This window comes from Rhynchophorus ferrugineus, unplaced genomic scaffold (genome assembly GCF_030347505.1).
Source record: "Rhynchophorus ferrugineus isolate W39M unplaced genomic scaffold, kcgeb_rfMv2 rfM3, whole genome shotgun sequence".
NCBI classification, from domain to species: Eukaryota; Metazoa; Arthropoda; class Insecta; order Coleoptera; family Curculionidae; genus Rhynchophorus; species Rhynchophorus ferrugineus.
In genome coordinates this window covers 58,223,307-58,236,970 of record NW_027472582.1, presented here as the reverse complement: position 1 = coordinate 58,236,970, position 13,664 = coordinate 58,223,307, and positions in this window count along the sequence as shown.

Genomic DNA, 13,664 nt, shown 5'->3' with positions numbered 1-13,664 from the left:
TATCGCCTCAATTATGAAGTTGAGTAGATAATAATATTTACGTGTCGCCCATCATTTTGTAAAAATCCGACTTGATACATAGATTACTCCGCTCTTTCGAGTTGCGAGTTGATTAAACATTGTTTATTTCTTAGCAAAACTGCCGAAAGCCACTGTTGAAGTTAAATGGTCGCTTGATAAATATTACGAAAACTTCGGTAACATCTCTCCAAAGTAGCAAAAAATGTAAACATCGACTGACAATTTATGGCATCTGTAACTTAGGTTACGTTTTTTTCATGGACTAACTTGAGAAAGATCATCTGTCAACAAAACTGTCAGAAAATTAATGAGAAATAGCCTCACATATAAAAAATAAATATAATTTCATAAAAACAAAGCCATGTCTGATAAATCGATGAAAACAATGGTTTTTACATTTATTTTAAATTTAATTCTGTATTAAAATTGATGGCCTAAACAGACCTTATGAATTTACTTCTTGTTTTATTCGCGCTCTATTACACAAGTTCACAGGATTTGGTCTTCTTCAATCTCCGAATAATTTATTAAGTCTATTGCATACATACCGAGGTAACTGTACAGCGTCATTCAACACCTTGTTCTGAAATATTTGTATTATGTGTTCCCCAGTTATATATCAAATAGCTATATTGATTTTAGCAATTTACAGTAGGCCACAATTTTATTGTTTATTGATATTTTAAATTTTCTTCCAAGAAACCAACATAATTGACTATATATTATTTTATCGTCTTGCGTTTCTATTCGACAATCAATGTGCCATTAAACCATCAATGCCATTTAACTTTAAGGTCGGTGGGTTGTCTAAGCCTTTCACTGGCAAAGTTGATAGGAGTCGATTTGAGCGCATTTCATTTGATGTGCCATTGTTTTGGAGTCGTCGATTATTTTTTAGTTAGGTCAAGTTTCTTTTTATAGTCCTTCAAATAAACCAGCCATGCATGTCATAAATCATGTCAAATATTGCCATATGCGATTTATAAAAATATAAATTTCATGTTAAATTGGTAGAGGATTTTTGGTTCTAACTGAATAGATCTATAAAATATATATTTCAAGTATCAAGTTCAAGTAGATCCGGCAACTTTGCAACATACTGTCGTCATAAATTTTGATGACGTGCACTTATTGGATAGCCTATATACATTTTGATTCTAATTAATTGCTAACAGTGCTGTATAATTCGAAGGAGGCCATGGGAACCTGGGACACTTCTGCATGTATATTATTTGATTCAGAATATTCATTCCCTTATTTGGACTTAATATGTCTTTAATTTATAACTTTATCAAAGGGTCCTTCTAAGAAAAGTGAAAAGTATATTTGTTTAAGTGTAACCAAGGAACGTTCAATAATATTCGTTATTCTATATAAATGGTCGATTGTCCATAATATATAATTGGATTATTGCAAACTTCAAAAAGATGTTCCATAGGAAAAACTGTTCAAATGTGTAAATTATTGCAAAAATTAATACTTATTTTAGAGTAAGAGATGAATTATGGCTACTTCTCAATGACAGCAATTCAAGAATAATGTCAAATTCTAAAAAATACCTTCTTGGTATCGAAGACTTACTGAGTGATGGGTTACCTAACTGGCACTTAATAGACAGTAATAAGCATACATTTACACGCTTATTATACACCGAATAGAATTTTATCAGAAATTTACCGGACAATGAAGTCAATTAATTTCTAAGGTCTGCACAAAGATAGCGAAGAAAAATGACAACCGAGATAAATAACGAGGCTGGCCAAAAGCAAAAAAGCGACGGCCTACGGGCCAACTCGAATCAGCGACGCGCAAAACGCGCCATAAATAATAATCAGCGGAATTGAAAGTCGTTCTAATAAACAATATCGTAATACGGGTACAGGTTTCCGCGGGGTCCCGATTAGTACCTTGGCCGTTTTGAAGAGGTGTTCCCGCATTCTCAACACTGGTAGCTTGATTGCGTTCAATTACTTCAATTGTTATTAGCGGCGGTTCTATCGGTCGTCCTAAATAAATTGCCGATCACCTTTCGAATTTTACTTCTTCAATTTATGTCCATTAGTTTGGTACTACTCATAATTTAATATACCATTTTTTATCATCCAATATCTTTTAAACATACAAAGTTTCTATATATTTCAACGACGGAATACGCTATCAATAAATTATGTTAAAATTAACAAATTTAAAATACCGTATAATAAAATAGGATATCAGTCAACTTCTTCACCATGCTATATCAGCTATATATATATATATATCAATCTTATACTCATACTCCTCCGAAACCTCTTGACCGATTCTTATGAAATTTTTTATGCATATTCATAGGTCTGAGAATCGGTTATTATCTATTTTTCAAACCACTAAGTGATAAGGGGTGTCTACCCCAACATTTCTTATTTATTTTTTTTATATATCTTTTTTTATGTGGTATTAAAAAATACATACAACCCTATAATTTCCAATACCAACCCCTGCTTTTTAATAGACATTTTAGTAATTTTATCATTTTTATCCCGCTCGATAACAACCATTATTATCACTTGGTAAGTTATCCCCTCCATGTGTCCACCGGTGTCAACGCCTGTCACGAGCTCATGTAAAGAAAGAGTATTGAGTTGTAAGTATAAATTATTTTCATAATAAACGTATAAAATCAAAAATTATTCGTTCTTATTTATAATGAAAATATTGTTGGGAATGGTGAGAAACTAATTCGGTGACTGTTCTATGAAAATCTAGAAGCATTCGAAATAGAAGAGCCGAAAGAACCGAAGAACAAGTTCATGAAGAAAATACCGGAGCGCGTGTGAGAATGGCGCAATTGCGTCAAGAACAAAACAAAGACGGGCTAACAAGAAATATTGCTCACGCTGTATCCTTAAGAGATTAATATTATGTAATGAATTAATGATAGAAATAGTTATTACTTAAAATAAATTATAATAAATTTAAAAAGTCAATGTTTGGTGTTTTGTTATTTTTATATTTATTCATAGTTTATAGCGCTTCATAACCCTTTCACTCATATAACACATCCCTACACACTTCCAATGAGTTAGTTATTTTTTCTACATTAGAAATTCTCTATAAATTATTTATATGGTAAACAAAGCTTCGGGTCAGCTAGTATATTTCTAGAATTATACATGGTAAACATCGATTCTACAAATAGAAGTAAATGATGAGCCTGATTATGTGAAAGAAATTTAGGTAGGTAGTCTCGAAAGTTTGAATTGAGTATTATTGACATCAAAAACGAAACAAACAATGAATTAAAAATAATTATTTTTTAAAACAATAGTTATAATTAATATATAAACTTATTTTTTCCTACACAATGTGCAAGGTATTATTCTAAACCAAAGTTAATTTAATTAAAAACAACTATTAAATTTGACAACATTTTGTCAATAAGGATAACTTTTCCTTATTTCGACATCTATAACATAATCTATTTGCATTTACAAAGTATCGGTTAACCAAACATCATTTAAGCACTATCATAAATTAATTATTATAATGAAACACTTAATCTTTCCTAATACAAAAGTTGCTTTATATATGTCTCGCTTAACAAAAAACTGGCAAATATCGAATTTATAGATCGAAATATAATTTATTATCTTTAAAATATTTTCCTTGAAAATCAGTGCACTTTCTTATTCGTTACACTTTTTTCACTCTGATTGGGTTAACTTCATAATAAGCATTTTTATGTTCAGTATTATCAGTATAAGTATTTTCACATTGAGCTTTCTATGTTGCTCTAAGCCCACTCTCCGTTATGTATATTAATCGGTTATGCCTTTTGTTGAGTTTGGCTCCAATGATTCGCCAACTGAATGGTGATTACTGAGTAACAATATACACAAGTTTTATTCCACATAATGCGTATTTTATAATATATATATATATATATATATATATATATATATATATATATATATATATATATATATATATGTCAGATTGCTCATAATATTTATAGCCTAACATAGTTTTCTTGATTTCTACTGAAAATATTGTAGAAATTGGTTTCGCTTTATCCGATGACCTAATAGGTTAATTGCAAAGTCCCGGCCTGACACATAGATGGCCCTAGTAGAACTAAATCCATATATTTTTTAGTTAGCCCTAACCCTCAAAAGATACGTGTATAAATTTGACTGCTGTTGAATGATTAGTTTGAGAATTATTGCATTTTGAGTGAAGCAACTTTTGTTATTGTGAAAAAAAATCGATAAAATGGAATTTCGCGTATTGATAGTTGATAGTTATATTGATAGATCGCTTTTTGAAGGGAAAAAATACAGTTGAAGCAAAACTTACCTTGATACCAAGTTTCCGGACACTACCCCAGGAAAGTCAACCATCAAGGATTGGTATGCTAAGTTTAGACGTGGTCAAATGAGAACCGAAGACGGTGAACGGTGAAAAGAGTTTGTTACCGACGAAAACATTCAAAAAATCTACAAAATGATTTTGAATGACCATATATTGAAAACGAATGGAATAGCAGATACTGTAAATATATCAACAGAATGAGTACATCATATCATTCACGAATATGGGTATGAGAAAGCTCTGTGTAGAGTGGGTGCCTGGCGAGCTCATTTTTGACCAAAAAACAACGACGAGTTGATGATTCAGAGCAGAGTTTGAAGATGATTAATGATGAAAAAGACACCTAACTGGATCTTCACTTCGACCGAGGTTTGAGTAATCCCCACAAATACAATAATTTATCCTTAAATGCAATGGGGTGAATAGCTTGCTATTTTCGCTATTCCACGGAAGCAGCAAGCTCGCCGTCCCCCATAAGGAGATACTGTACAAAATGTTGGTTCACGGTTCAATCACTCTACCTATACGGAACCCAAGTTTGGTTAGTATGCCTCTGCGAGACAACTTGCCAAACTTCGGGTATTCCAACTTGAAAAATCCGCGCTTTACTGAATACATCATATTTATGAGGAACATCAACATATGGTTTGAATCTGGCATCCCATTCGTGAAGATCTTCATGGATATTCTTAGCGTAAGGTTCTCCCTTAACACTAACATTTATAACTTGCTGTAGGTAAGCAAAATACGGCATCTCCAGTCATAACCCAGAATTTCTATCATCCGCAAATATCTCCTTTGTTCGAACTTAAGGCGACATCAGCAGAAGTACTAACTGGACATCTTGGTTTGATAAAAAAACTTGGTTTTATATAAATATTGCCATTTGTAATCAATGGTACATGTCTCCCATAATTCCTAATCTGAGAATGGACCTTTTTCGAAACTTCTAAACTCTAGCTACTGGAAAATATTATCAGAAAGCTAAACTAGAAAGATCCTTAAATTTACCTTGGCAGAGGCTATCAGTAGTAGTTATATTAAAGATATTTTTAACAAAAAAGTTCAATCAACTTCATGAAATAAATAAGTAACTCACTATAAATTAAAAAATAATCAAACTTAGATTTCTAGAACAAAAAAGCATCTTAAAATAAAATATGTACATAACAGTCCTTGTAATAACTATATAAAAATAATCAAGGACCTTATTTAACCTATCTACTACACGTATTTTATATTCTACTGTATACACAAAATTTAGCTTAATATTTTTATTCAGTTATTACAAATATTATTATGTACATATTTTTATGTTAGAAATCTAAGTTTGATTATTTTTTAATTTTTATTGAGTTCCTCATTCATTTTTTGAGGTCAGTGCAATTTTGTTATTAAAAATATTTTATTTTTCTCTTTTTATTGTTAGATATTTACCCAATAAATTACGCAGTCACTTTATTTAATATTACAGTGGGTAGGTCAAATTAAGATGCGGCCATATGAGGAAATGTAGGAATAAAGAAACAATGATTGAAAATAAGGAGCGCTTCAGGCCCCAGAGTGCGCTACCCAGCCTAGGTGCTTTGACATATGTTCGAAGTAAGCAACAATAAGAAGTTATTGTCCCCGCCGGGAATCAAACCCACGCCCGCCGTTTGGGAGTTTAGCGCTTTAACCATTACACCATAGAAACAGTTGTCTACAATATTTCTACGAGGTCTTATATGATAGAGTTAGGGCTTAAATGGAAACGAGTGGTTTTTGCACTGAACGACTTCCGATTTTCCATCACATCAGCTCAGCAATAACATTATAGACCAATATCTGATTATTTTAGATAAAAAATAGGTGAAAGCTTTGTACGTGCCTTTGAAATTTGTGCGTTTCCCTCGATTTCCCCCTTCACTCCCAACGGATCCTGATTTAGTTCCAATGAGAGCACCTCGGAATCGGCCTATAATTAACGAAGAAATGTATTAAAAAGAGTCGGTTAAAAAGGCAATTGCTCGTAAAACAAATGGAACGAAATTAGACGAGAAAATAGCAATGAAAATTAAATGTTATACAAATATTATTTGCAACAGGACATTGTAGCTAGATTCTAACTGAGATATAAGAAGTAAATGTATAGATAAACATAACTGATTGTATTTAGAAAATATTTACATAATAATAAATATAATTTGTGACATAACCAATAACTGAAAGGAATAAAATAAGTGAAGCTGTCTTCCCACTTCTGATAACGCCATTTCCCGAAGCGGGATAGGAGCCCCCTCCGGTCGCGTAAAAAGAATAACATCCTTCTATTGTCCATCTTATCGGTGGCAAGCGTCTGAAAAGCTGAGAAAAAGGCCATTGTATCTCGGTAAAAAAGACGGTCGCTGTCGATAACGGGGGTGTGTTCTTAACACTTGGCTTTTAACCTTTTTTATCTATTGCTAAAGTCAGTTCTTGCTCTTTTTGCTCGCCGGGACTAGTTCTCGAACGGCTTGGGGATTTTCTGATGACCGATAACCCTCCAAAAATGTCTGACAAAAGATTTTTTTGTCGCGCAGTGCGTGGAAACTGATAGAAATCGCCTTGCACGAGTAGACAAATAAAAAGCGTATGTTATAACACAACCGATATATTTATTAAAATTCTAATACTTTTATATGCTGATGTGTCAATTAAATAATAGTTTAAACTGTAATTATATTTCAACGTTTTTATATAAATTTCAAATTAGTCTGTAAACATTAATTTTAGACTCATATAGACTATAGTTTAAAAGTTTGGAAAAATAATGTATTTTTAAAAAATACAACAAATCTTATGATTTATTAAAATTAAATCCTAATGACACATTATATTAACATTTAGTAAAAATTATTTCAACATATTCAGTTTATTTGTACTAAATATATCAAAAAATATATAAATTATATACAAATTGGATACATTTTCGTTAAAATTTGATATTTTGGTATCGTCAAAATGACCGCACTTATTTTTAGTTACTTGTTCATAAATTTTGTTCATTATTTTTATTCAATTATTTAACTATTCGAAATACAACCATTCATACATTCAATTTTAATATGAGGGTAATCTCGCAACTGTACTGAGCTTAATGGGCATCGAATCTTTGAATTTTATCCCATACTAATTCGATAGGAAAGAGGTTTGGTGATTGTGATCACCATTTAATTATTTTCAAAATGTATTTGGTTTGTTTCTTGGTAATTTTGATGAATATTTCATTGTTACTGAAAAAAAAATTTCGACAAGCCGGCTTAGTTGTCGCAGTAGTAAAGGCTACAGGACGGTTCGGTACAGGATGGTCGCAAATTGATGTTGGTGATTGTTTAATATTTGTGATTGTCCTGGGCAATAGTGTAAAATCCGACTAGGCAAAAAAAAAATATATATATATATATATATATATATATATATAAATATATAAACAAAAACTTCGGTAAATTAGAGTACAGAAAAAATATTTTTAGATAGCCTTATTATTTTAATTTTCAATGAAAGTATCACGCTACCATGCTTAACAGTCTGCACAATGTATGCTTCAAATTCAAGTTTCGAAATCCTGAATTTGGACTTATCGGCACACAAATTATTTTTCTATTTTTTCGGTCCAATTTTTATGTGTTTTACTTTTTACTGTAGGATTTTTGGTTGCTACGCATCCTCTCAGGCCAAACAGTAAACGTCTCTTTACAATTCTAGTTAATACTAGCTTTTCTCATGTTTAATATAAGGTACCGGTAATTTGAGGCACATTTAAATGTCGATTTCGTTTCGTTAACATTACATCAAACCTATCTTTCTGCTTTGTTGTAGGTTTGGGATGTCCCGGTCTATTCCGGTCTTGATTTTCTACCATAGCTCATTTTCTTTAATTTAGATCATAGAATATCCTTCCTGGGTCAATGTAAACATAGCATACCGCTTTTAAATATACATCAGTTTTCCTTTTACCAATTTATGCTCTTATGCATTGATTTAATTATTACATGTACGTTGCAAAGCAGACAAATATAAACTTATAGATAAAACTCATAAAATTGAAGCATCATAAGTTTAGAAAATATTCAATAAAACATCCATAAATTTTTCGGACATGTGCCGATACTCATTCAAGATACCGATAAATTGACAGGAAACTAGTAAATTCGTTGATGGTTGTAACAACCACGGGCGTTAATCCAATTAATTCCAATATTAACATGTTTATTTAATGGTTTATTGCAACATTTTTGTACGCCAACTAAAAATAGGGTGTCTTCAAATTTGTGAATATGAGAAGATATCTAAAATACAGAAGTCTGATATTTTGTTTCACACCTTACTTAGAATATCACTTTTTTTTGAAAATTGAAACTGGTTTTGGATAACTTGATTTATTGAAAACATTCCATTACAACATGAACATGCAAACATTGTTACAAGAAAAAGTTACTGTTGTCTTACACTAATAGTAATTAGAATAAATTTCAATCTATATAATATCTATTACTACAATAAGAGTCTTATATGTCAATCTTGTATGAAAACAAGTTCTTAAATCAGGAACATAGCCAGATGAGAGAGAGAAATATATATAACCAAATAGCAGTATTGCAATAATCAGGTATTAGAGAATAAAGTTAGTACGGGGATTCTAATTACTTTTCAGCAATAATTTTCAAATTATCACATTTTTATTAAATAGATAAAAATAAAATAAAATATGTAAAATATTTCCATTATAAAATGTAAGAAAAAAACGGGTATTAGTGCTATAGTTCTACTGCCTATATCATAATTTTTTATGATTTACAAAAGTACATTAGGTTATCAGAAGAAAATTAATATTCATTACATTTATTGTCCCGTAAGCAATAGTTTACAAATTTACTTCGAATTCAATATTATGTTCACGGTCAGTGTTAAGTGTCAAACCAATTATTATCGTAAAAATGACAACATCACTATGTCCCCTTAACCTCTGCAGCTTTAGAAATGAGGACATCCGCAACGATTTAGAAGTACCAACGGTTAGCGAAGAAATTAAGCAATTTGTTAAGAAAAACACCAAGAGAAACACTATGAACTTAACAATGTAGTCTTACTACAACTGCTCTGAAACACTAACGAAAGATTGAAGAGACAAAAGTTATTTAGTCTACATTAATAAAGTTAAATTATGTGCATCAATCGGAACAATCAATCAATCATCATCATTTAAATTTAGATGTGAAATCTTAAATCTAGGTTTTAGAACCTATAGAGGAAAAACTTATTGGATTCCACTATTGATAAGTAGTTGTAATATTAGCGCCATGTGGTTTTAAAATTAAAAAAAATAGTAGGAATCGAACATAATATAATTTCGTTACCAGTATGACGATATCCATCAATTTAACAACTGTCACTATTGTGGCATAGAGCTGCAATTAATCGCCAAGATCTGATGATCGCGAATTAATTGACAATTAAAAAGGAATAAAGAAAATATTCCAAATACCATTCTTGGAGCAATATATAACTTCATCCCGATAGTCAAATAAGGGTGGAAAGCCCCGATCGTTCGGTTAGTGCGAAATAATGCCTCTGGGATGGTCGTGCCCTCGGGGGGCCGTAACGATGGGGTTCAATAAAAGGATTAATCAGGAGGCTGTCGCGTCTCTCCTGCTGCGGAGGATTTAAATATAAATTTCAACTGTCATCGTTCGAAGTATATTTAAGTATATTATCACTGGCTCTATTAAACAGAAGCTGAAATATATAGCAGTTAAGATTTACGCTATATTGGGCGGGTAGCACAGACTCGAACTTCAAATTTCGATAAATAACGACGTACGACTTAATAAGATCTATAAATAACTGTCAAAAGAAGAAATTAAGTGTTAATTGAAAAATATTTGAATATTAATAATTATTACAAGAAATTCGATATATAAATGTAGATACCAAGTATCAAAGCATTAAATCTTACTTACTAAACATGATTATAATATTTAAAAAAGTAATGTTACTCACCTTAGTAAAAATCAGTGAATTTATCTGCTTAATTATTAATTATCAATTATTTTTTATCTGCTCAATGATATGTATCATGTTTATCTTTGATACATTTACACTTTACTACAATATCTTGGTTATGGTCAATTAATGGTCTTTATATTTTTATTTATATTATTATTATATAATTACTATAGCTACTGGAGCTATTGCAACCTGTTTTTGGTGGTCGTTCACCCTGAATTGCAAGTTTCAATCCAAATTCCAGAAAATCATGTTAATTCACAGCAACTTCAAATCACCTTTTGTGACCTTACAAATTTAGCTGCGATACTTTCACTCAAACTCCATTTAACTACACCAAGAAGCGCTTTATCTACCTGCTAAATGATTGACAATCCAACGTCAACCTGTCGTTTTTCTAGATAACAGGTCAATTGAAAAGACCCCGGCCTACCATAGTAAAACATATTTTTTTGGCGATTTATTTTTTTAAATCAATATAATTTCCTTCAAGTGTGATACACTGATTATAGCGACCCTCCAACTTTTCGATACCATTTTTGTAGTGTGATTTGTCCTTTGCTTCAAAATATGCCCCAGTTTCGGCGATCCTTCATTCCTTCCTCTTCATTCGACGAAAATGTCTTCCCAGCGAGCATACTTTCGAAATCTAAGAACAAAAAATAGTCGAAATAGGACCAGATCTGGAGAATACGGTGGATGAGAAAGCAATTCGAAGCCCAATTCATGGATTATTGACACGGTGCATTGTCTTGGTGAAGCAGCACGTCCATTTTCTTCAAATGCGGCCGTTTTCGGCGATTTCATAATTCAAACGGTCCAATAACGCTATGTAATAGTCGTTGTTGATGGTCCTTCCTTTTTCAAGGTAGTCAATGAAAATTATTCCATTTGCATCCCAAAATACAGACGCCATAACCTTGCCAGCCGACTATTGCGTTTTTTCACGGTCTCGAGCGGGTTCATCGTGTGCAGTCCACTCGGATGACTGTCGATAGGACTTCGGAGTGAAATGATGGAGCCATGTTTCATCTACTGTCACATATCGATGCAAAAATTCTGGTTTATTACGCTTGATTACCTTCAAACACTGCTCCGAATCATTAACTTGTTGTTTTTTATCAGAAGTGAGTTCGCACGGTTTTGCTGCGTTTGTTCGTGGCACCCACTTTGCACAGGGCTTTCTCATACCGAAATATTGGTGAATGATATGATGTACACGTTCAGTCGATATCTTTAAATTGTCTGTTATTTCACTCAGTGTCAATTTACGGTCATTCGAAATCATTTTATGGATTTTTTAAAAGTTTTCGTCGGTAACAACCTCTTTTGGGCGTATACTGCGTTCACCGTCTTCGGTGCTCATTTCATCGCGTCTAAACTTAGCATACCAATCGTTGATGGTTGGTTTTCCTGGGGCAGTGTCCGGAAACTCGGAATCAAGCCTAGTTTTTGCTTTAACTGTATTTTTCCCTTCAAAAGATCATGATATTAATGTATATATATATATATATATATATATATATATATATATATATATATATATATATATATATATATATATATTCCTGGCAGTGTAAAAGTGAGATATGTTTCCGGATCTTTTAAGAGGGTGAAAATCTAACTGAATAACTAACAGAATAACTAGCAGAATAAGTGAACTAGCAGAATAGATAAAATCTTATAGGCTTATTTTTCTTCTACGAGTCATATCCAAATTATTCAAGAAACTAGTACTAAAAAGTGCAAAATCACTTTTTGTTTTAGCTCTTTGAAAACTATTGGTAGTAGTTGGAATCGTATCCTATCGAGAGAAAATGTAGCATGTCGTCTGACACTCCGTCGAACACTCCTATATATCCACTACATTGCAGATATTCCAATAACAACCACAGGCAGTAGTGAAAAATTTTGTGACAATACCCAATACTAATATAACAAACGATATATTTCTGCCTGAAACTATATTTGGAAACTATAACTGAATAGCCAGTAGCTTGAAAAGGCAGAAACCTAAAGGGGGAGGGATACTAATGAAGAAACGTAACTGACGATCAATATCTCAAGAAGAATCAGCGACATATTTAGGTTTGATATATCAGATTATGTAAGACAAAAACGGTGTGATCAAAATCAAAATTAAGCAACTTTACTGTTTAGTCGACAGATATCTCAGTGCAAATATGGCGTTGCATTAAGTCATGAAATTGACTGATCTGTAATCCAACGCTGTCAAAACAAAGTTCTCAGACTAATTCTTATCGTTGTGTAACCAGCGATGAACCTGAAATCTAACGGATCCACGAAGTTATCCAAGACTTCACCACGAAATCAGAATATTCAAGCAAACTAAATCACTCGAACATATATAAAATGTATTGACTATTATTAGTTTAGGTTAGTGTACTAATATTTTAATATAGGAAATGCATAATGATTTGCTTCCCCCGCATTCGTCTTGCTTGTGATTTGATCGAAATACTAATAAACATTAATAATAAGTTACTCAATATTACACTATGTATTTAATAATAGATTTTATATTTAAAAAAAACATTTTATTAGTGTCCCTACAAAATATACACTAGATTTAATTTAGAGCTTGCCGGTGCTCCGAATATTTTATGTTTCTGTGAATTCAGTTTCTAAGATCACATGTCCTCATGTGAAAGATGACATGTGACACCATTCTACTGAAATCAAGTGAATATTAAATGTGGATAGAAAAAAGTATGAATAAGGACTGTTGGATGCTAAAATTACAGTGGCCCCATTAAGCACTAATAAATCATCTAAAATTATAATATTTAAAAATTACCATGATTTTTTCTGGGCCACCGTATATAATCGGGAAATTGGATTCTTGACGAATAATTTGTTTTATTGACCAGTTTTTATAAAGACTATTTTCACTTTAAAAAGGCAAAAATATATAATATATTATCAAAAAATATTATATTCTACAACCTTTCTGGCAATATGTTTATAGATTTTTGCACTTAATCAAAATTTCAAAGCAAGAAGAAGAAGAAGAAGAAGAGATGGCGCTATATTGGGTGTATATTTGGTTTTCCGCCCATTGTAAACGTTTGTTAACAATTACTTCATCAACTACTAATTGGAGTGAAAGTTTAATTGCGAGTTTGAGCTGGGTATTCATCAACTTATTATTTTAATTAATTCTCTTCAAATCATTGCAAACAATCAAATTTCAAAATCACGATTTTTAAATAGGTAAAACCTAATTTTTTTGTCAATAATAATTA